Below are 23,900 nucleotides of genomic sequence, written 5' to 3'. Positions count from 1 at the left end.
CATGTATAATGAGGCATCTGTTCAGATTAGGAATGTGGATCTTTTGGGGTCTGGACAGTTGACCAGCTCTCCATGTCTAGACAAGGTCTGTTAGGGACCAGTGACAGATGGTGAGCCCAAAGTTCCCTGATACTAAATCCATCATGTTACTTTTATATTGAACAGCTAGGGATTCACTTTGCTTCACTGGAGGAGTGGGTATATTTTTATGGGAATCTCTGACCCTATCCTTCTCTCTTTAAAGCATGTTGAATCAGATTTAGTGACTAAATTGGTTTATACTTAAATTTTTGCATTGACATAGTGTTGACTGAGTAGTCCTCTGCTCCCTAACTTTCCCCCAACGAAATCAGAAGTTACTGACATTCAAGGAACATCTGTAGAAACGTTTACAGACCTGTTGGCACAAAGGCTATTTTCTACCTCTGAAAATACCATTGTGGTAATGATGTCTGCTGTGTTGAGAAGCAGAGCAGGGGAGGGAGGAGAGAACTGTTTGAGATAGCTCAAAATTAAAGACTTGTACTTATTAATTTGAGTTAGCCTGTCAAAAACTTTAGTAAAGATGTTCAATTCTTTTTCTTCTGGCTACTTTTTCTCTAATGTGATGGAAACATGAAATTCACCAGAATATAGGTTTTAGAAAGGCAGAGGTGTGTGTGTGTGTGTGTGTGTATGTGTGTGTGTGTGTGTGTGTGTGTGTGTGTGTGATTTTTTTCACATGTGCTAGAAAATGTCCCCCACATCTAGACTCTTGAAAAATAATTGTTGAAGGAACAGAGCCTAGAATTAAAAAAGAAGTGAGGCTTTAAACAGAGCTTCAGGACTAAGCCACTACCTAAAGACTATACATGGACTGACCCTGGACTCTGACCTCATAGGTAGCAATGAATATCCTAGTAAGAGCACCAGTGGAAGGGGAAGCCCTGGGTCCTGCTAAGACTGAACCCCCAGTGAACTAGACTGTTGGGGGGAGGGCGGCAATAGGGGAGGGTTGGGAGGGGAACACCCATGAAGGAAGGGGAGGGGGATGTTTGCCCGGAAACCGGAAAGGAATAACACTTTCAAAAATGTATATAAGAAATACTCAAGTTAAAAAAAAAAAATCAGGTAAAATAACTTTAAAAAAAAAAAAAAGAAGTGAGGCTTACCTAGCAGGTTAATTTAGTTCTTTTTTCTTGTTCTTCTGCACTTGCTTCCACCAAGAGGAAAGAATTTTAATAGACTTTTAATGGAGAGAGACTTCTAAGGAAAAGATGAATAGAGACCTGAAGGCCAAGGTGCATGTTTCCTGCTCCTAGATTTTAGGATAGCTCTCCTGCAGATGCTAAGCCTCATGAATGCTCACTATCAGGGCTGCTCTTCATCTGATGCTGAGAGGAAATCTGTGTAGCTGACTTGCCCTGAGTGTCTCACCTCCTCCACAGGATGTAGTCTGATGGATGAACTGATGATGAATACCTTGTGTGGGATCCCCTGTGATCTGTCTTCTGTTCTGATAGCTTTAATTTAGGGCCATGACCAATTTTCTCCTCAACAACTTTCTAAGCCCTTGTAGTTATGTGGAAGTAAACATTTTCCCCAATTTGCAATGAAAAAAGAGAATATGTTTATGCTTCCAATAGTATTGTGGAACACCATCTCCCACACATATTTTTTAACAAAGAATAGAGTAGCTGCAATGTGTTGCATAGAGGAAAGAAGCTTCTAGTGAGTGAAATGATTCTTTCCTAACTCTCTCTGCTATGTAAGGTAACGTCAATAAGACATACCTATGTGTGTTATTGTTTCCATACACTTATGTGTGTGTCTTATTGTCTTCTCCGGTATGGAAAGAACACAGTTATTCCCACTATACCCAGTCAGTTGAATGGAGTATTAATTGCATGAATGAAAATCCATGTGACTGGCTCAGTGACTCATCATACAATCTTTTGTTCTTGGAAGAGGATTGCAAGTTGTAGTGAGTGCTCATCAGTTGGCGGCAGAAGATGTGGGCCCAGGCTTGGGTATGTTACTCATTGTGTGGGCAGCATTTGGCTTCTGCCCAAGGATCCATTACTCAGAGACCTCATCTTTACATGGGTAATTTAAAGTTTCCTCCTTATAGACATGTGCTTAGGTGAATTAATCTTAGCTTGAAATTAAAGACACTTCTGAGTGATTGTTAGGAATACTAAATGACTCAGTACATGCAAAGCTCATAAAGAACTCATGTTTAACAAATGCTATTTCTATTGTTGCACAGATTATATTTTCTTTGTTTATGAATAATCATAATATATTACTTAAAAAGTTGAAATAAATGACATACTGCTATTTTTATTATGGATTCCATACCATCTCTTCTTATTTATGAGCTAATTCAACTATCTAGCCCATCAATTTTTATGGTACATCTACCTGTGAGCTGTTTTAGTTATAATAACTTGTCAAGGCTGAAACATGGAAAGTCCTCATGACACTGATGTTCATCTTATTGCAGATTTTTGCTTGCCACAGGGGTTAAGGTCTCCACATTTGATGTAGACGAATTAAATATGTAGTTAGAAAAATACTCATCTTTAGCATTTGTGATTCAATTGCTAAAACTGAACAATCTGATGCCTTATTTTCTGTGACTGTCCCTTTCCCCACATTCCAGAGGTCAGTACCAGGAAATACAAAGAAAGGGTGGTCTCATCTATGAGTTCTGCTGGGGTAGGATCTTCTAAAACTAAGGCATGTGAGAAATATCAGCATTTGTAATTACATCACACGCTCCTACAGAAGCCTTTATTTTTTTTTCACCTGTAGAGAAGTCTTATCCTTCCCTTTCTTTTATGGTTCATATATAACAGCAGAAACATGTTGGCTTTCCAAGACCTGACTGCATGTTTGAGAGGAGAGACTTTTGAAGGTATCTTACAAGCAAAGACTCTACTTTTTCTTTCTCCCTTGACATTTTGTATAATTAATTGTGAAAAGAAATGCAGTTGTATTAGGCATATATAATTTACCATCACATGACTGATACAGTTTCTAAGGTGTCTAAGATGGGCACCATGAAACATACAGAACCAAGAACTTTCTGTTCTGTGACACTGTAAACGATGCTCAGTGTTTGTTTCCTTTACTTGAAAGAATCTCTTCATTCAGCTCTTGTTGGGACGCTTCTGCTCAATCATTAAACTCTCAGCTCTTATACTGTGTTCTTCAATCTTTCTCTGCTTTCTATGCGTGATCTTTGTGGAGTCTTTCCTCCTCAGATCCCCAAGTATACTTTATAAGTGCCATGATACTTCATTTCCAGGTTGTGAGTTCCTGGAAGATACTTAGCACATCTCTTCTCACAAACCTAGGAATCCTACAGAGTAAACTGCCTCCCTATAGTCAGGTCTCAGCAACTGCTTGTGGGCTAAGTGAACATATATTAACCCTTCAATGGCCATGCCAAGCTTTCAAACCTACATAGAAATGGAGGTTCAAGGAAGTTCAAGTTACATGCTATAACAAATCTAGTTCGTGGCTTGGTGGAGAGGCAACAAAGTTTTTTTTACTAATCTTTTTGGTTAAATATTTTTTTTATGTGATTGATCCTTGAGTCTAGAACAGCGAATACATTTTGTGCCATGCAAACATACACGTATTTTTGCTATTATGTACTATTTTTTATAGTTTAAATGATTTCATTAATAGGGTATTTGAAGTTGTGAGCTATTAGCTTTTTATAAGCAATCTGCATTTAAGTACTGCTTGAAAAGATTCAATTTTCTTTATAATTATATCATTAAAGAAACAGCATTTTGGCTACATTTAAACATTCTTTTTCATCTTATTCTCCCCAGATTCTCCCAATGAGATAATAGCAAAAATTCTTCAAGGAGGGTCTTCTTATAGACTTAATGTTTATGTATTTCACCAAAGTCAGATGTGGAAATCCTACCCTCAAACATGATACCATTAGGGAGTGAATCTTTATGAGATTATTAGTTCATGAGGATGGAGCCTTCATTAGTCATAATAATGCTCCTATGAGAAAAAAATCTGAAAAGGATAATTGCACTTGACATGTGGGGATAACCATCTGCAAACCAGGAAGGCCTTTACCAGACAGTGGACCTGTCAGTGCTATCACTGTGGACTTCTCCACTTGTGCAACCGTGAGAAAAAAGAGTTTATAATCTAAGTAACCCATCTATTTGATCATTCCACTGTTACAAAAGCAGGGAGTTTTGGCTTCTCTTTGTATATAAGTGCAGCACCTGAGAAAGTCACTGGAGAACCGGGAGAATCAATGCTAAATCATAGGTGGCAGAATGAGAAAATGGAAGATTAGATCTTGGAATATATTACCAAGTCTTCATACCAGCCCATGATTGCCTTCCTTGAGCTCTTTTAGGATATAAGCCACAGAGGTCCTTGTTTAAACCATTGCAATGAAAGTTTGCTGTTCCTTCTTTAGTCAAATGTAAATTCAAATGATATCTCAAGCAGCAAGATGGTAGGCTGCTGATGCTATCATAAATGAATAACCTAGAAACCTCAGTGGCAACACATAACATGAGTCTATTTCTTGCCCATGCTAGCCCTGATGGGGTTTCAGATCATCTTCTAGGGAGCTGACATACATGTTTTAATTAGCTCAACATAACAGCTTCTGAGCTCTTAATTCCATATTGACATATGATCACCAAAGAAGAAGGATGTAAGGTCAGAGAGTAGGGAACGCGAAATTCAGTACTGACTCACACAATGTCTTCACATATTTCAATGGACAAATGAAACCATCATGACCAACTATCTTCAAGATACACAGAACAACCACTATATACCTAAACAAAGGAGCCTTGGAGCATTAATTTATAGTGCTAATGTCTGTCTCATACATCAGAGATCATTACTGTCATTTAAATGGAATGACTAAGGAAAACTAAGAAGAGTGGGATAAAATGCACATACAGCCCAGCCTCTTCAGTTCTTACATAGTGACTAATTAATACTGCCCCCACTCCTATACAATATTGTTACAGAGTAGAGCTTTGCTAATAATTGATGTGGATGCCAGTGTGATAGACCCATGGGAGACAAAATGCAATGGAACTTGGAACAGCACTCATCAACTCCCTTGTTACTTTCTATGAGAGCTCTGATTTTCCTTCCCCACACTTTGAACCTCCTATGATTCTAAAGACAAAACAGGAAGCACTGCTGCTGGTCTGTAATTGCTCAGGACACTCAGCAGGTTCGTCTGTAGAACTTGTTTCCTCATGATTGTAACTCCAGTAAAGTGATTTTTAAAAAGTCTCTGGGAGTTTGGTAAATAGAATTGAGCCAAACCATGACTCAAAATTTTCACAGGGCTTTTCTGCAGACTCAATGTAGAAGCTGTTGGCATGTTAGTGGGTAAATGTTTCTGACTGTGAAAACATTTAGCCAATGAAAAATGGTTTTCTATCTATAGCACTCTATGGGCATGATCACATGTACTTAGGGAGTAGGCTGTGGAGGTGAAGATGAGTAAGGAAAGGAAAAAATCATTTAGTTAAGTCTATTGCTGAGAGCTATGTTTTAGTCCACATTGATCTCTGATGTCAGATACTTCTTGGTACTTTCTGATGGAATAGACCAATGACCTCTTTCCCTAAACCTATCTCCCCATCTGTGCAAAGGCGATGATGATACATCTCTCTCACAAGATTGCTGGGCATATAGACAATGGTGAGGAAGTTGAGATTTACCAGTGTTTGTGAGTTTCTTCTTTCTCAACAGGAACAATAATTATAGATAAGATACTCTCAGGATTACAAAACTTCTTTTGAAGTTATTCTCTTAAAAATATATTCTGAATGGAATAATCCTTCATTAAAATATTAGAAACTCTGACTCTTGTTTTCATAGGAATCCTTAGAAAATGATGTGGACAAAGGACAAAATTTGAATTCATTTCCTCCTCTTTGGGGAAAGGTTTTTTTGAGTTAATGTGCAGGAAAAATGCTTTGATTTGTTTTTGCAGTTTTCCTCTGGCTGTTAGATGCTTAGTGGTATCAGAAAAGAGCTGCAAGTTTAGTTCAGATGGAGGTTCCAGGATGGTATGGTGGAAAAATCTGTCAGTTAAGGAGAACAGATACCTGAAGGGTGTCTTTTTAAAAGATTTTAAATGTGGTTAGATAAGTTAAGGTCACAGGCAAATATAGCATCTCATGTTGGACCTGGTACATTGGGTTCAGGCAATAGCTTTTTAAAAAGCAAAGATACATGACCAAGAAGAGTTAGAGGATAACAGTATATTATAACAATGATTGATCCCAATAAATGCTGGGCTCTGGTAATGATCATAACAATGGTTATTATTTACTTAGCACTTAATAAATGATAATTTGTTAAGTAAAGTTTTTTAAAAAGTAAAGCAAATAAGCTGAGGTTTGCTATGGTTTAAATATTCTGGAAGTGTATATTCCAAAGTTTCTTGTGTTAAATTTAATGCTCACTGTGAACTATTAAGATGAGAACTTCATTTGACTATAGTTGCTAAAGCTGCAGTTTTTCACAGGAGATATGATTAAGATAAGATAAGGTGAGGTAATTGGGAAATCCTAGGATTGCATACAGATGGCTTTGTTATGAGAGAGGGGGTTCTGGGCTGATGGCTCAGTGGGTAAGGGTGTTTTCTGTGCTAGAATCTTGACATTAGCTTGCTCCTCAGTACTGACGGAAATAGCAGGGCATGGCTGTATGTGTATGTTATCCTAGAATTAGGGGCACAGAGACAGGCATATTTCAAAGTTCACCAGCCCAAATACCAAGCTTCGCACTTACTGACTGGAAGACTCTTTGTCAAAGCAACAGTGGGGGAGGGGTGTAGGAGGAAATAGCAAAGTAGGAAATCATGCACCATTATGTCATCCTGCTCTGGCCTCTGCCTATGTGCCCAGGGCATGCTTACCCCCATATTCAACACCACCACATAGTGAACAAAAGAAAGAGGAGAGACACAGATCAGAAGATGATTTTATGAGCACTTCTGTTTTTTTCTATGTGGCTCTATAAGGTCATCACCAAATACTTTCCCACAACATCTAACTAGAACTATGAGACAAAAGAAACCTCTTTTCTTTTTCTTTTTCTTTTTTCTTTTTTTCGGAGCTGGGGACCGAACTCAGGGCCTTGCGCTTGCTAGGCAAGCGCTCTACCACTGAGCTAAATTCCCAACCCCGAAACCTCTTTTCTTAATGTCTTACTCTCTGTGATATTGTGTTCTTACCAATGGAAAACTGCCCAACACAGGGGTCATGTTGAGTATTTTCCTCTACTTCCCCTTTAACCTTCAGAGTCACCCTCTGTGACTGTTAATAAATGATTCATGTCAATAAATGTTCAAGATACTCAGCTCATCATAGATACAAATTCAATTTCTCTACCTACTTCTATTGACTTTTTTCTTGCTACCCTGTCTTTATATAAATAAGGTTACATGAGCTTGTTGGCTTTTAGAAATATCAGACATTTACAAAAGGAAGTTGGACCAGATAAGGGGCACAGAGATATGGACATGTAACTATCTCATATAAGATCAAATTGCCCCTTAGTCATCTCTATTCTGCTCATTAGCATGGAGGCTCAGATTTCTTTGATTCCACTTTGACCATACTGGTGGACTGTAGATTTTTAATACCAAGTATAATAATATTAACCAACTGAGATACCATTTTCTGAATCACTTAAAATTGTGCCTTAAAAAGGGATGGAGGTTGAGAGTAGGGATTGAAAATATTGGAGAAATATAATGTCAACATTGGCTTTCTCTCTTTTCATTTTGAAACAGAGCGCTGAGGAAAAACAGGTGTAAAGCTCATAAGCTGAATTCACTTTCTTCAATGCCAGTACAATCTCAGAGTCAACAGCACAATTCTAATAAAAAGTAATTTTGGAGCATCCTAGTTTTTTATACACCTTCTCACATTTTCTAAGAGTCATAATTCTTAGACTTCCCACTGGGTCCTACATATTTCCAGTGCCATCTACCACCTTGTATATAGAGTTTATCCTATGTGCTACACAGTCCATAATCTCTCTGACCCAAGTCTCTATGTATTTGTCTTCCTCTTAGCCATTTTCTTGCATCTCAAAGCTACTTTTCTGATAATATAGGATCCAAAAAGATAAAGAGGGCTAAAGTGGAGTAGTCTATGTAGGCTGCTTAAGGAAGAAGTTGAGAAAACTCTATTACATTGATAAAATTTGTCCTATCACTTTAGTATGTGCTGACCACTGACTCTGACAGTAGGAGTTGGAATGAAATGACGGGTGTGAACAGAGCAATTGCCTCCACACATGGTGTGGGAGGCTTTGCAGGTGCACAGGAAAGCAGTCTGCCATTTTGACTGGCAAGTCTCCACTTTCAGATTATCCAGAGAGTCATGAAAAGCTATTAGTGTAAATTTAATTTTGCACCAGAGATTAATTTTAATGTGAGCAGGTTCGCCCAGTCAGTTCTCAATCATGCACAAATGTTTACTAAGGGACATGTGTGGTTTCCATAAGTAATTCATAGTTAGTAGTCCAGAAAGGAAAACTCCCATCAGGATAAACAAAAGTTTCTTTCTCTCATGCAAAAATGAGCGATTGCTTCAAGCCAAACACTTAGAATTCATAATCACATTGTACTATACTTTCCTAAACTTAGCACTATTGAAGTCATCTTCAATGCAGAAGGAGAATGTTTATTAACTTGAGGCCAAATGGAAAGTTTGGTGCTTTACTATAGTGCTGAGCAGAGCAGAGTTTGAGAAATATAATTGATGTTTCACAAATTGAATGCACATTGTGACTGCACTGTTTTCCTCTTCAAGCTTAGAATGTCATATTAAAAAACTGTAGTCAAGCAGCAAAAGTTATGAATCACCTAAAAATTGAAGGTATAACTTTCAGAGAACTCTAGTGCCATTCAGAACACTACATTAAGAAAAGGGATATGATAACTGTGTGTTCAGAAGAGGGGCTTATTGTCAGGGTAGTAGCTTTATGCATTGGAATGGAAATAATGAAAATAAAGTTGACTTCATTTTCTCTCTAAGACATGGAAGTACAAACTAATCCAGAATATAGTGATCCTATAAAACAACAAGTTGTATGTTGGCTGACATACTGTGATCACAGATATTCTTGATTTTGTTGATGCAATAATAGTTGTAATAAAGGGGACCATAAATAGACATAATGCAAGAGTCACCAGAAAACTCACTATGACCTGTAATCCAATAGTTTCTTTATAATTCCTTTGCCTCTGTGCGTAGAACACAGACAAAAAGGAGAAATTTGTGTTTTGTGCTTGAAGCATTAATTTATCAAACATGAAGCATAATGTTATTACTTCAAGTTTATTATTTATGTTTCTTCCCATTAGTAAAAATATATGTAGGATTTTATTGAGGGCATATTGCTGGCAAGTAAAGATGAAATTCTAGAGCTTAGTGTGTGTGTACCTGGGACTGTGTTATTATATTCTGAGTGATAAAGTAGGCATAAGAAAAAAAAGCCGCTTCCAGAGAAAGCGGTATAAAGAAGCCTATACCCACTTCTTGACTCTCTCCTACACACTGAGAACCATCCGCTTGCTATAGTGCATAGCCTTCTTAATCACATATGGAAATCTCACCATACAATTGTTGTATAGGAACTCTGACTGGGGCTCTTGAGTACCTCCATCCTTACAGCTTCTTCCATCTGGTGCAGCCCATAGGGACCTAGAATATAACAATTGGATTGTTTCCAAGGTCCTCCCTGTCTTAAAGATGTGTCTGTTCTGATTGGGCAAGCATAGCCATGGATGATTTTTAAAAGAATTTTAATTTTCAACTCTAGGAAGACATGTAAATATCATAAATTCTTTTGGTGATAGAAGAGGCATGAAGAAATAAGAAGGAACATGTCTGAGACATGATATATGTTTTGAGCATAAAATGTTTGATACCTGGTACATGATCAGATGTGAAGTGAAGAAAGAAAAAAAGGAAGGAAGGAAGGAATGAAGAAAAAGAAAATTCTGGGTTTTAGTGTAGGGAAATGAATGTTTCAGAAGGCCAGTTTGCGAAGCATAGATCCAGATTGCATAGACCCAGAAAAGGGAGACAATAAACTTGATTTTAGACATGCTGAAATATTTATTCCATTGTAGTATGGAGATAGTTCAGAACAGGTTGGATGAGGTGATCTGTGAGTGATCCTCAGGAGAAGGAAGCCCTGTCTGTTAAAAATATTTGCTACTTTCCACAGTATCTTTTTTCTCACCATGTTGAATTTGAGGTGTTCTATGTGATTTTGTCAAAATCTTCAACAGAAAGAGAAACAGAGTAGAGAGTATTTTCATGGTTGTCTGGAATTTTCTTCATATCTTGTGTTCAGATGGCTCAGAGACTGTATCACAAGCCATCAGCAGCATAACTCCCACTTAAGCATGTGTTTTCCAGCTCTGAATTATTGAATGGGAGGTCAATGATGTGAAACTGAGAAATATTATGACACAAAGTAAATATTTATTCAGTTGGAATAAGTGATACTTTAATAAAACACTATTGAAGTCCAGTGAGAGGGCTCAGTCAATAGATTGGTGTACAAGAATGAGGACATGAGTGTGTATCTCCACACCCATATAAAAGTCAGGCATGGCAGTGTACACCTGTAATCTTATCCCTGGTGAGATAGAGACAGGAGGATCCCTAAGGCATGTTGACCAAAAAATCTAGCTTAATTTATAAACTTCATGTTCAGTGAGAGACTTGGTTTCAAAACGAGATGGAGAGTAATTGGGAAAGATGTCTGTGCTAATCAATTTTAATGGTCTACTTGAAACAACTTAGAATCATTTAAGAAGAGTCTTAATAAGGAATTACCTAGATTGGATTGACCTGTGGGTATATCTTTGGGGAATTTTCTTGATTTTTAATTGATGTAGGAAGATCTTGTCCACTGTGGGTGGCACTATTCCCTAGCATGAACTCCTGAACAGTGTAAGAGAGAAAAACTAGATGAGAATAAGCATTGGAGAATGCATATATTCTTACTTATGACCGAGACTGTGATGGGAGTAGCTACTTTACTTCCTGCTTTGACTTTCTGAAATGATGGGCTGTACTTGGAATTGTAAACTGAGTAAACCCTTTCCCTGCCCAACTGACTTTTTTCAGGATATTTTATCACAACGAAAGAATTGAAGCTAGAACAAGATCTACATTTACATACAGGTAGATACACATGCATGTGCAAACAAATGTACATGTTATTACAAAAACATGTAGAAACATACAAATAAAATCTAATCAATGTGACAAGTTTCCCCTGATCCATGTGATTTTTTTGGTCATAACTATTCAGCAAGTTTTCAGGTTACCAATTAGCGGGCAAACCTGGATGCAAGTATGATCTTGAAACAAAAGTTTCAAAACAGCAAGTATAAATCCTACCTCAAATTAACTAAAGATAAATGGGAAATTGATATGACAACTATTAAGTGATTGGGGCAGAAATAAATACTATTTAGCATGAAAGCACAAAAGGGAAAACATAAATGAAGAGAGCAAATATTTCAGTTATGATAATAATTTTATTATCTTTATTAGATGACAAATTAATACCTTATAAAATAACCAAATCACCCTCCTTCAACAGAACAAAGAGTGGTGCATAAAAAGGATTATAACCTATTTCTCCCTTCTTTTTAATAAAAGATTTTTTTTCATGTAATATATTGTGATCATGCCTTTCCTCTTCTTCAACTCCTCCCAGATCCTCACCGTCTCCTCACCCACTCAACTCTATGCCCTTTCTTTCTGTCTCTGTTAAACAAAAACAACATTCAGGAAACTCATGCACTGAAAAAGTCCCCATAGAAACAGAACTCCAAAACTAAAACTATAATATTTGTAAAGTATTAGAGAATTTTATTTAAGTAGATCAACATGTTTATTTATGTAATGTTATCTGATACTTCAGAGTTCATTATCACCTAAATTTGAGACAAATTATAAGCTGAGATACATGAGTGTGAGTGTTGTTGACATTGATATGAAAAATTCCAGGTAAAAATAGCTAGAATAGAAAATGGGTTAATCAGAAAATTGGACATTGAAGAACCTGAGGACCCAGCTATACCTCTTTTGGGCATATACCCAAAAGATGCCCCAACATACAACAAAGACACATGCTCCGCTATGTTCATAGCAGCCTTATTTATAATAGCCAGAAGCTGGAAAGAACCCAGATGCCCTTCAACAGAGGAATGGATACAGAAAATGTGGTACATCTACACAATGGAATATTACTCAGTTATCAAAAACAATGCCTTTATGAAATTCATAGGCAAATGGTTGGAACTGGAAAATATCATCCTGACTGAAGTAACCGAATCACAGAAAAACACACATGGTATGCACTCATTGATAAGTGGCTATTAGCCCAAATGCTTGAATTACCCTAGATGCATAGAACAAATGAAACTCAAGACGGATGATCAAAATGTGAATGCTTCACTCCTTCTTTAAAAGGGGAACAAGAATACCCTTGGCAGGGAATAGAGAGGCAAAGTTTAGAACAGAGGCAGAAGGAACACCCATTCAAAGCCTGTCCCACATGTGGCCCATACATATACAGCCACCCAATTAGACAAGATGGATGAAGCAAAGAAGTGCAGGCCAACAGGAGCCAGATATAGATCTCTCCTGAGAGACACAGCCAGAATACAGCAAATACAGAGGCGAATGCCAGCAGCAAACCACTGAACTGAGAACAGGACCCCATTGAAGGAATGAGAGAAAGAACTGGAAGAGCTTGAAGGGGCTCGAGACCCCATATGTACAACAATGCCAAGCAGCCAGAGCTTCCAGGGACTAAGCCACTACCTAAAGACTGACCCATACATGGACTGACCCTGGACTCTGACCTCATAGGTAGCAATGAATATCTTAGTAAGATCACCAGTGGAAGGGGAAACCCTTGGTCCTGCTAAGACTGAACCCCCAGTGAACTAGATTGTTGGGGGGAGGGTGGCAATGGGGGGAGGATGGGGAGGGGAACATACATAAAGAAGGGGAGGGGGAGGGGCTAGGGGGATGTTGGCCCGGAAACCGGGAAAGGGAATAACACTCGAAATGTAAATAAATACTCAAGTTAATAAAAAAAATTTAAAAAAGGAAACCAAAAAAATGGGTTAAAATGCATGACTGAAATAATAAATCGACTACTATAAGAAAATACACAATTTACTAACAATTATGGTAACCAATATGTAAGCAAGGTACATTTCCATTTGTCAAATTGGCCAAGGTTTAAAACTGGTTTTAGCCAGTGTTATAAAGGAAAAACATGATGCTGACTGGAGTGTTAGCTAGGCACACGATCTGAAAAGTAGTTTGTGTTTCTGAATCAAAAAGACTAAGATGTTCTATGCCTTGATGCAGCCATTTTCGTTGTAGAATTCTGTCATAAAGAGTTGTAAAGGATAACTCCCAAAGACATTCACTTCAGCATTAGCAATCCAAATCGCAAGCAACTACAAGTTTATAAATTAGGAGAATATGGTGTACTGAATTAAGTCAGTGAAGTTGCCTTCCTAAGTTATATCTCCATGCCACGAAGAGCTTGTAGACACACTTTCCCCCCCGGACTTCCTCCTGGAATCTCTGCGTATTTTCCCTGCCCCCTTTCCCTCTGACTAATGTTCTAAAAGCTTTTCTTATGATCATACTTTTACCGAAAGTCTCGTGTAAACAATGGGCATTTGCCTCTGAGAAGAAGTTTGCTTCCATTTACTAAAGCGCTCACCCTAGAACCTCAGTGGAAATGTGCACAGCACCACTGTTGGCATTTTCCCTCTTGACTTCTCCCCCATGGAAGATACTGACTTGGGTAACTGATGAGCCAGTCGGCTTTTCTTCCTTGATACTCCTTAGAGACAGGAGAAGGAACTGGGGAAGGGAAATCAATGGAGAAGGTTAGCATCAGCCTGGTCTAATTCTTTTTAATTCTCAGCTCTTCTTCCTACACTTGAAGACATCAGTTTTGAGATGATATGTAAAGCCAGCAGATTATTGGCGGTGGATACTGTTTATTATTAATTATAGAATTTTATAAGTCTATAAGGAATATACACTTTTAAAATTATGCCTACAACTGATCTTTTGGAGTGGAGAAATAGGCAGACTCATCAAAAAATTTAAAAAAGCCCATATATGCTTTGCCTAAATGTATGTACAGCACTAGATGAGTTATTGGTACTAATGGAGATCTAAAGCCAATGTTGGATTCTCTGGAAGTAGAGCTACAAGTGGTTGTGAGCTGCCATGTATGCTGGGAATCAAGCCCAGGTCTTCTGGAAGAACAACAAGTGCTCTTAACTGTTGAGCCATCTCTCCAGCCCCTGTAACTTATCTTTAGAAGTTTTACATTTGCAAGTTTTTATAAAGTCTATATAAAAATGAAGTAGATGGCTTTTAGAAAAGTGTGATTTTTTATTTAGTAGTTAAGAAATCTCATGATAGGGACAGATAATAAGGGAAGGTAATAGTTGTTAGTGACTCAGCCTGTGAAATTCCTCACAAGGACAGCTTGCTGATGCTGCAACCTGGTTTGCACAGATGTTTAAAGAAATCACCTTGGTTGAGACTGTGTGAGGGCACTGGCCTGAGGCACTAGGACCCATTCTTTTCCTGCTGAGTGGGGAATGCTGTTTGAATGGAGAGGCAAAGCAAGCATTGTCTGAATGTGGGTCCTTTGAGGAGTGATATTCTTTCATCTGTCAGTTGCTTTTGTTGTAACAAGACGTATGATTAGGACAGCCATTGATCAGAAACAAGTCATAGAGGGAGAAAATAATACTCTTGGCAATTAATAAACTATATTCTTTGTAATGTAGCAAGAGACGTGAGATCTTTTACATAGCAATCATCAAGCAAAAATCAGTTGTAGAAGCTACAAGGGCCATAGAATTACCTGAAGTCATTTATTACTTGCATGAGGCAGAAGTAATTTAGAAGGGGACCAAATCTCTAGTATGCACAGTTTTACACAGGACAGTGAAAAGACCAAAAGATAGCAAAGACCATTAACTAAATGATCATTTGAGGCAATTAAATTTCCATTCTCTTTTAATTTCCAGGTAGCTACATCTTGACCCCCATCTTATGGAACACATGGTTACAAGTTTCTAGCTTAGTGTGATGTTTATTACAACGAAAGCAATATAAGTAGTTTTGGGGTGTAACTCATTTGCTTAAGGAACTGGTAGATTATATATGCCTACTGTTGTCTCTGTAACATTAAAATTTGATAGCTTAGACATGGAGCAATCAATACATCAGATGAAGCATGTCTTCACTCTTTCAAGTCACTTGCTTGGAATAGTTATTTTCTTATACAGGAATGTCATTTCTGTTTTGTCAATTTTGGTGTGTCTAAGCAGAAATAAAGCATGCACACCATAAATCTGTTCTAAGAACTGTTGTGAACAGTTTTTAATGTTGAAGAAAGGCGCAATAGTAGCAGATTGAAAACATTATTTTGCTAGGCATTGTGATCGCAGATGTTTATACATGTTCCAACCAATCTATGAAGCAAATAGTTCTATGGTAATTGAGAAAACTAGGGCTTAAAAAGAAGTGATACAACCTACAGGGATGACCACAGTAAATATATAAGCAATATTAATTGTCAAGGAAGGCATACAGGAACTTGGTGGTAGGGCTCCAAGATGATGCTCTTGCTTTGGAGAGTAATTTGACAGTTCCTCAGTGTTATCCTTAAAGCTATTATAAGAGCTAGTACTTTCACTTCGTTTTAAAAATTCATTTATTTTTATTTTTTTCTTCTATTGGATATTTTTATTTACATTTCAAACCCTTTCCTGGTTTCCCCTCCAGAAACCCCCTGCTACTATGAGGGTGCTTCCCAGTCTACCCAACAAATCCCTCCTACCTCCTGGCCCTGACATTTCTCTACACTGGGGCCTTGAGCCTTGATGGGACCAAGAACTTCTCCTCCCATTGATGCCTGACAAGACCACCCTCTGCTATATATGTGGCTGGAGCCATAGGTCCATCACTGTATACTCTTGGTATGGTGGTTTAGTACCTGGAGCTCTGGTAGGGTTTGGTTGGTTGATATTGTTCTTATGGGTTTGCAAACCTCTTCAGCTCCTTCAGTCCTTTCTCTAACACCTTCATTGGAGACCCTGTTCTCAGTTCAATAGTGGTCAGCAAGCATCTGCCTCTGTGTTTGCCATGCTCTGGCAGAGCCTCTTTTTTTTTTTTTTTTTTTTATTATTAACTTGAGTATTTCTTATATACATTTCGAATGTTATTCCCTTTCCCGGTTTCCGGGCAAACATCCCCCTCCCCCCTCCCCTTCCTTATGGATGTTCCCCTCCAACCCCTCCCCTTGCCCTCTCCCCAACAGTCTAGTTCACTGGGTTCAGTCTTAGCAGGACCCAGGGCTTCCCCCTTCCACTGGTGCTCTTACTAGGATATTCATTGCAACCCTACGAGGTCAGAGTCCAGGGTCCAGTCCATGTATAGTCTTTGGGTAGTGGCTTAGTCCTGGAAGCTCTGGTTGGTTGGCATTGTGTATGTATATGGGGTCCACGAGCTCCTTCAAGCTCTTCCAGTTCTTCTCTGATTCCTTCAACAGGGGGTCCCGTTCTCCAGTTCAGTGGTTTCCTGCTGGCATCGCCTCTGTATTTGCTGTATTCTGCAGAGGCCTCCAAGAGACAGCTATGAGGCTCCTGTCAGCAAGCATTTCTTGGCATCTGAAATATGGTCTGGGTTTGGTGTCTGTGTGTGGGATACATCACCCAGGTGGGGCAGTCTTTGGATGGCCTTTCTTTCAGTCTCTGCTCCACATTTTGTGTCTGTATTTTCTCTTGTGAGTATTTTGTCCCCCTTCTAGGAAGAACTGAAGCATCCACACTTTGGTCTTCCTTCTTCTTGAGCTTCATATGGTCTGTGAATTATATCTTGGGTATTCTGAGCTTTTGGGCTAATATCCACTTATCAGTGAGTACATACCATGTGTATTTTTTGTGACTAGGTTACCTCACTCAGCATAGTATTTTCCAGTTCCATCCATTTGCCTATGAATTTCAAGAAGTCATTGTTTTCAATAGCTGAGTAGTATTCCATTGTATAATTGTACCACATTTTTTTTTAAAATTCATTCCTCTGTTGTAGGACAACTGGGTTGTTTCCAGCCTTTGGCTATTATAAATAAGGCTGCTATGAAAATAGTGGAGCATGTGTCCTTGTTATATCTTGGAGCATCTTTTAGGTATATGCCCAGGAGGGGTATAGCTGGGTCCTCAGGTAGTACTATGTCCAATTTTCTGAGGAACTGCCAGACTGATTTCTAGAGTGTACCAGCTTGCACTCCCACCAACAATGGAGGAGTGGTCTTCTTTCTCCACATCCTCACCAGCATGTGCTGTTACCTGAATTTTTCATCTTAGCCATTCTGACTGGTGTGAGGTAGAATCTCAGGGTTGTTTTGATTTGCATTTCCCTGATGACTAAGGATGTTGAACATTTCTTTAGGTGCTTTTCAGTCATTTGATATTCTTCAGTTATGAATTTATTGTTTAGCTCTATACCTCATTGTTGATTGGGTTATTTGATTCTCTGGAGTCTAACTTCATGATTTCTTTGTATATATTGGATACTAGTCCTCTCTAGGATGTAAGATTGGTAAAGATATTTTCCCAATCTATTGGTTGCTGTTTTGTCCTATTGACAGTGTCTTTTGCCTTACAAAAACTTTCCAATTTTATGAAATCCTTTTTGTTGATTTTTTTTCAGGAGGCAAAAGCTTTTTTTTTTTCTTTTTTTTTTCGGAGCTGGGGACCGAACCCAGGGCCTTTCGCTTGCTAGGCAAGCGCTCTTCCACTGAGCTAAATCCCCAACCCCGGCAAAAGCTTTTTAATGAGTCTTTCTGTTTTCAGTTTCTCTGTTTTCCAGCCTAGCTGTTCACTCTCCCCCCATCCTCCACCATTTCCTATGGTTTAAGTCCTCTAAAGATTAGTAATGATGGTCGTTATTTTCTTCTAAGAACGGAATAATGCAGGTGCTTACAACATAACATATACTAACAAAAAATCCTGGCAATACATTTATAAAAGAAAATAAGAGACTTGGGGGTGAAATAAGTTGCCTCAGCATGGCCAAGATTTAAACTTGACACCAACACTGCTACCCTAACTATTACTCTGTGCTCTGTTAAACACAAAGTGTTTTCTTCCCTCCTGAACTATTTCTCCAAACAACTCCTGAACCTGCAGAAAATGTCCCAGCAGAACCAGAACGTCCTCTTGGCTAGGTTAATGTTTGTCAAAACACTGACAGAAAAACTGAAGTTGAAACGTTGTGGAGAGAGCTGTACCTCTGACACTTCCTCCTGGCAGATATCGTAGAGCAGGGAGAGAAGGAAGGGGGGTGGGGAAGGATGTATCTAGGGCCAGTTTCCCAATCCATCAGTGTGGATGAAAAGTTGTTCCCTCTGGGCATTCCCCTGTCTTCCTCCAGTTATGGTTAGTTCTAGTGAGTCACAGAACAAGGATAAGGTTCGGGGGAGGTGAAGGCCACAGCTGTAGGGACGAGAACCAGAAAGAACAGCAGACACAGGTGTCTACACCATGTTCTCTCCCTAAGACTCTTCAGTATGTTTCCCTAAGCCTGCACAGCTAACTACCACAGTCAAAGCTAAATGGCTGTACCCTCCATCCTGCAATGCCTATGAAGCCTCGACATGGCTCACCTTCTCTGAACTTGCAAACTGAAAATTTTCATTACACTTGGGAGGAGAGCTGGCTGTATAATCCAGGCTGGCCTAGAATTCTCTATATGGCCCAGGCTACTCTTGAACCTAGACAATCTTTCAGTCTCAGCCTGCCCCAGCCTGCCCCAGCCTGCCCCAGCCTGCCCCAGCCTGCGCCAGCCTGTCGCGGCCTGCCCCAGCCTGTCCTAGCCTGCCCCAGCCTGCCCCAGCCTGCCCCAGCCTGCCCCAGCCTGCCCCAGCCTGCCCCAGCCTGCCCCAGCCTGCCCGGTACAGGGATGGGCCCAGGTGAATGACCATGTCTAGTTTGTCAACTCTGCTGTATTTTCTTTAAACAAAACCTCAAATGCCCAGTTTTTCAATACAGTTGCCTTGATCTTTAGAACTCACGTGGTTCTCTAGTCCTACCACATACCTTCCTCTACTCAGGGGTGGCACTTGATCAGACTCGGGGTAATTAGGAAGGATTTCTTCTTCCAGAGGAGCAACAGGAACATCTGGCTCTGAAGGCACTGGCCGTGCCTCTGGATAGGACTGGGTGTTTCTGTTTCCAAGGTCTTCCCTGCCTGGAGTTAGGAAAGCTGCATCTTCCTCTGGAGGAGCTGGGGTTCTGGTGCCCATCAGATCCAAAAGCAATGCTGGGTCCTTGAAATCCAGGACCTCTACCTCTCCCACAGGTAGCCCCTGTTTGGTTTGAGGGTCCAAAGAAGCCGATTCTCTTTCCTGGTAGGATGGCCAATTACCAGGTGCTGGGTGTGGCAAAGGAGAATCGTGATCAGAATCTGGAGACGTGGTGCCAAAAACCACGAAGTTCGGATTAGCCTTTGATTTGAAAGACACATCCATACATCAATTCTGCTGTGGCCTTCCAGGGCTTTCCCTGGTTCAATTGGTGGGTATTCTACGTCCTCTCCATTCTCATTGTAGTAATCGAAACTGTCCTCAGTGTAGATCTCCAGGGCTACAGCATGGTTGAAGGAGTGCTCCAGCGCTGAGGAGCAGGCTGTGGAATGGTCACCTCCAACTGTGGCTGGCCAGACATTGTCCAGGGCCAGCCTGCTGCCAATGTGAAAGGCCCATGATCCAGGAGTACCCAGGTTGCTTAGCTGGTAGAAATCCTTCACTGACTGCTAAGTGTTAGTCAGGCTTAAATAAAGCGCGTCTCCCTTCAGGTCATTTGCTTCCCCTCGGCAGAAGCCCACCCTAGCAGGAAGCTGAAGCTGGACATTGTAGGATTTGTTGGGGTGGGTTCCAAAGAACTGAAGGCCATTGACAGGATAGAGAAATAGGGCATAATATCAGATTCATCGGATACCAGAACAGCCTAGAAAGTGTTCAACTCTCCCCAGGGCGCAGCCCTGCGCCTGACCTCCTAGTAGGTGCCCACATGCTCTCAGGTGGTCAGGAAGGCGTGGATAGGGGTGAACCTGCCTGGACCCAGTCAGCGGGAAGCCTGTGTGATCGTAGTGGGTAGCCAGACTCAGCACAGCCTGGAGGTGTCCTTGAGGTACCGGATCCAGCCCCTGCTGTGACTAGTGTGGATGTCAGCCAGGAATGGGGCGATGGCTGGGAAATCAGGAAAATCATCATCTACATATTGAGTCTCTCTGGGGAAGTTCTGGGTGAAGATGATGCCTTTGGTGCCCACATAGAGGTTGCTGAAGTGGTCATCATAGAAACACAGAGGTACTGCCAGCTTCACAGTCACTGAGCTTTCATTGTAGCCCTCCAACAGCAGCTGGTCTCCCCATGACTCCCAGTAAGGAAAGAGCTCTTCAGGAGCAGAGCCCCGACTTGTGACAGCAGCACCAGCACCAGGAGCAGCGATAGTGGTGATGGCAGTGCTAGCCCCCCTGGCTATTGAGTCCCAAGATGTGCTCACTCCTCCCTGGCTCTGACCTCCACTCTGCCCCTATTTGTTGATTTTTTATCTTAGAGCATAAGCCATTGGTGTTCTGTTCAGGAAAATTTACCCTTTGCCCATGTGTCTGAGGCTCATCCCCACTTTGTCTTCTACTAGTTTGAGTGTATCTGGTTTGATGTGGAGGTCCTTGATCAACTTGGACTTGAGCTTTGTACAGGACGAAAAGAATGGATCGATTTGCACTCTTCTACATGCTGACCTCCAGTGGATCCAGTACCATTTGTTGAAAATGCTGTCTTTTATCCATTAGATAGGTTTAGCTCCTTTGTCAAAGGTCAAGTGACCATAGGTGTGTGGGTTCATTTCTGGGTCTTCAATTCTATTTCACTGATCTACCTGCCTGCCTTTGTACCAATACCATGCAAATTTTTACCACAATTGTTTTGTAATACAGCTTGATGTGAGGGATGGTGATTCCCCCGGAAATTCTTTTTTTGTTGAGATTAGATTTTGCTATCCTTGATTTTTAATTATTCCATATAAATTTGCAAATTGCTCTTCTTAAGTCTGTGAAGAATTGAGTTGAAATTTTGATGGAGATTGCATTGAACCTGTAGATTGCTTTCAGAAACATGGCCATTTTTACTATATTAATCCTGTCAATCCATGACCATGGGAGATTTTTCCATCATCTGAGATCTTCTTCAATTCCTTTCTTTAGAGACTTGAAGTTCTTGTCATACAGATCTTTCATTTGCTTGGTTAGAGTCACACCAAGGTAATATATAATATTTGTGATTATTGTGAAAGGTGTGTTTTCCCTAATTTTGTTCTCAACCTGTTTAACCTTGGCGTAGAGGAAGGCTATTGATTTGTTTGAGTTAAATCACTTTGCTGAAGTTGTTTATCAGGTTTAGTAATTCTCTTGTGAAATTTTTGTGGGCACTTATGAATACTACCATATCTGCTGTAAATAGATATCTCTTTGACCTCCAATTTGTTGTCTAATTGCTCTGGCTAGGACTTCAAGTACTATATTGAAAAGGTAGAAAGAGAGTGGGCAACCTTGTCTAGTCCCTGAATTTAGTGGAATCGCTTCAAGTTTCTCTCCATTTAGTTTAATGTTGGCTACTGGTTTGCTGTATATTGCTTTTACTATGTTTAGGTAAGAGCCCTGAATTCCTGATCTTTCTAAGACTTTTAGAAGGAAGGAATGTTGAATTTTGTCAAATGCTTCCTCAGCATCTAATGAGACAATCATGTAGTTTTATTTTCCTTGAGTATGTTTATATAGTGGATTTTGTTGATGGGTTTCCATATATTGAACCATCCCTGCATCCCTGGGATGAAGCCTACTTGATCTTGATGAATTATTGTTTTGACGTGTCTTAGATTTGGTTTGTGAGGATTTTATTGAGTATTTTTTGTCAATATTCATAAGGGAAATTAATCTGAAGTTCTGTTTCCTTGTTGGTTGTTTGTATGGTTTAGGTATAAGTGTAATTATGGCATCATACAATGAATTGGGCAGTGTTCTTTCTGTTTCTACTTTGTGGAATAGTTTTGAGAGTATTAGTATTGGGTCTTTTATGAAAGTCTGATGAAATTCAGGACTAAACCCATCTGGTCATGGGCTTTTATTTTGATTGGGAGACTTTTAATGACTCTTTCTATTTCTTTAGGGGTTATGAGATTTTTAGATGGTTTACCTCATCCTGTTTTAACTTTGGTACCTGGTATCTGTCTAGAAAATGTCCATTTCATCCAGATTTTCCAGTTTTGTTGAGTATAGGCTTTTGTAGTAGGATCTGATGATTTTTGGAATTTCCTCAGTTTCTGTTGTTATGTGTCCCTTTTCATTTCTGATTTTATTTGGACCCACTCTCTGTGTCTTCTGGATAGTCTGGCTAAGGTTTTATTTATCTTGTTGATTTTCTCAGAGAACCAGGTCCTGGTTTTGTTAATTCTTTGTATAGTTCTTTTTGTTTCTCTTTGACTGATTTCAGTCCTGAGTTTGATTATTTCCTGCCATCTACTCCTCTTGGGTGTATTTACTTTTTTTTGTTCTAGTGATTTCAAGCTTCTAGTGTATGTTCTCTTCAGTTTCCTTTTGGAGGCACTCAAGCTATGAGTTTTCCTCTTAGCAGTGCTTGTCCCATAAACTTTGGTATGTTGTGACTTCATTTTCATTAGATTCTAAAAAACAATTATTTTTTTACTTTATTTCTTTCTTGATCAAAATATCATTGAGTAGAGCATTGTTCAGCTTCCATGTGTATTTGGGCTTTCTGTTGTTTTTGTTGTTATTGAGAACCTGTTTAACCTTGTGTGGTTTAACCTCTGTGGTGATTTGATAGGATGCATAGGATTATTTGAGTCTTCTTGTATCTGTTGAGGCCTGCTTTGTGACTGATTATATGGTCAATTTTGGAGAACATACCATGAGGTGCTGAGTGGAAGGTATGTTCTTTTGTTTTAGGATGAAATGTTCTATAGATATCTGCTAAATCCACTTGGTTCAAAACTTCTGTTAGTTTCACTCTGTCTCTGTTTCTGTTTCTACAGTCTGTTAATTGATGAGAGTGGGGTGTTGAAGTCTCCCACTTTTATTGTGTGTGGTGCAATGTATACTTTTAGCTGTAGTAAAGTTTCTTTTATGAATGTGGGTTCCCTTGTATTTGGAGCATAGACGTTCAGAATTGAGAATTCATCATGTAAGATTTTTTTCTTTGATGTGCATGAAGTATCCTTCCTTATCTTTTTTGATACCTTTTGGTTGAAAGTCAATTTTATTTGATATTAGAATGGCTACTACAGCTTGTTTCCTGGGACTATTTGCTTGAAAAAAATTTTTCCCAGTACTTTGCTCTGAGGAAATATCTGTCAGTGTCACTGAGGTGTGTTTCCTGTATGCATCAAAATGCTGGGTCCTGTTTACGTATCCAATCAGTTAGTCTATGTCTTTTTATTGGGTATTGAGTCCATTGATGTTGAGAGATATTAGGGACCAATTGATTGTTGTTCCCTATTATTTTTGTTTTTAGAGGTGGAAGGATGTTTGTGTGACTATCCTCTTTTGGGTTATTTGAAGGAAGATTACTATCTTGTTTTTTCTAGTGTGTATTTTCTCTCCTTTTGTTGGAGTATTCCATCCATTATCCTTTGTTGGTCTGGATTTGTGGAAAGATATTGAATAAATTTGGTTTTGTCAGGGAATATCTTGGTTTCTCCATCTATGATAATTGAG

Source organism: Rattus rattus, chromosome 11, assembly GCF_011064425.1.
Source record: "Rattus rattus isolate New Zealand chromosome 11, Rrattus_CSIRO_v1, whole genome shotgun sequence".
Classification (NCBI taxonomy): domain Eukaryota; kingdom Metazoa; phylum Chordata; class Mammalia; order Rodentia; family Muridae; genus Rattus; species Rattus rattus.
This window is presented reverse-complemented; position numbering follows the sequence as displayed.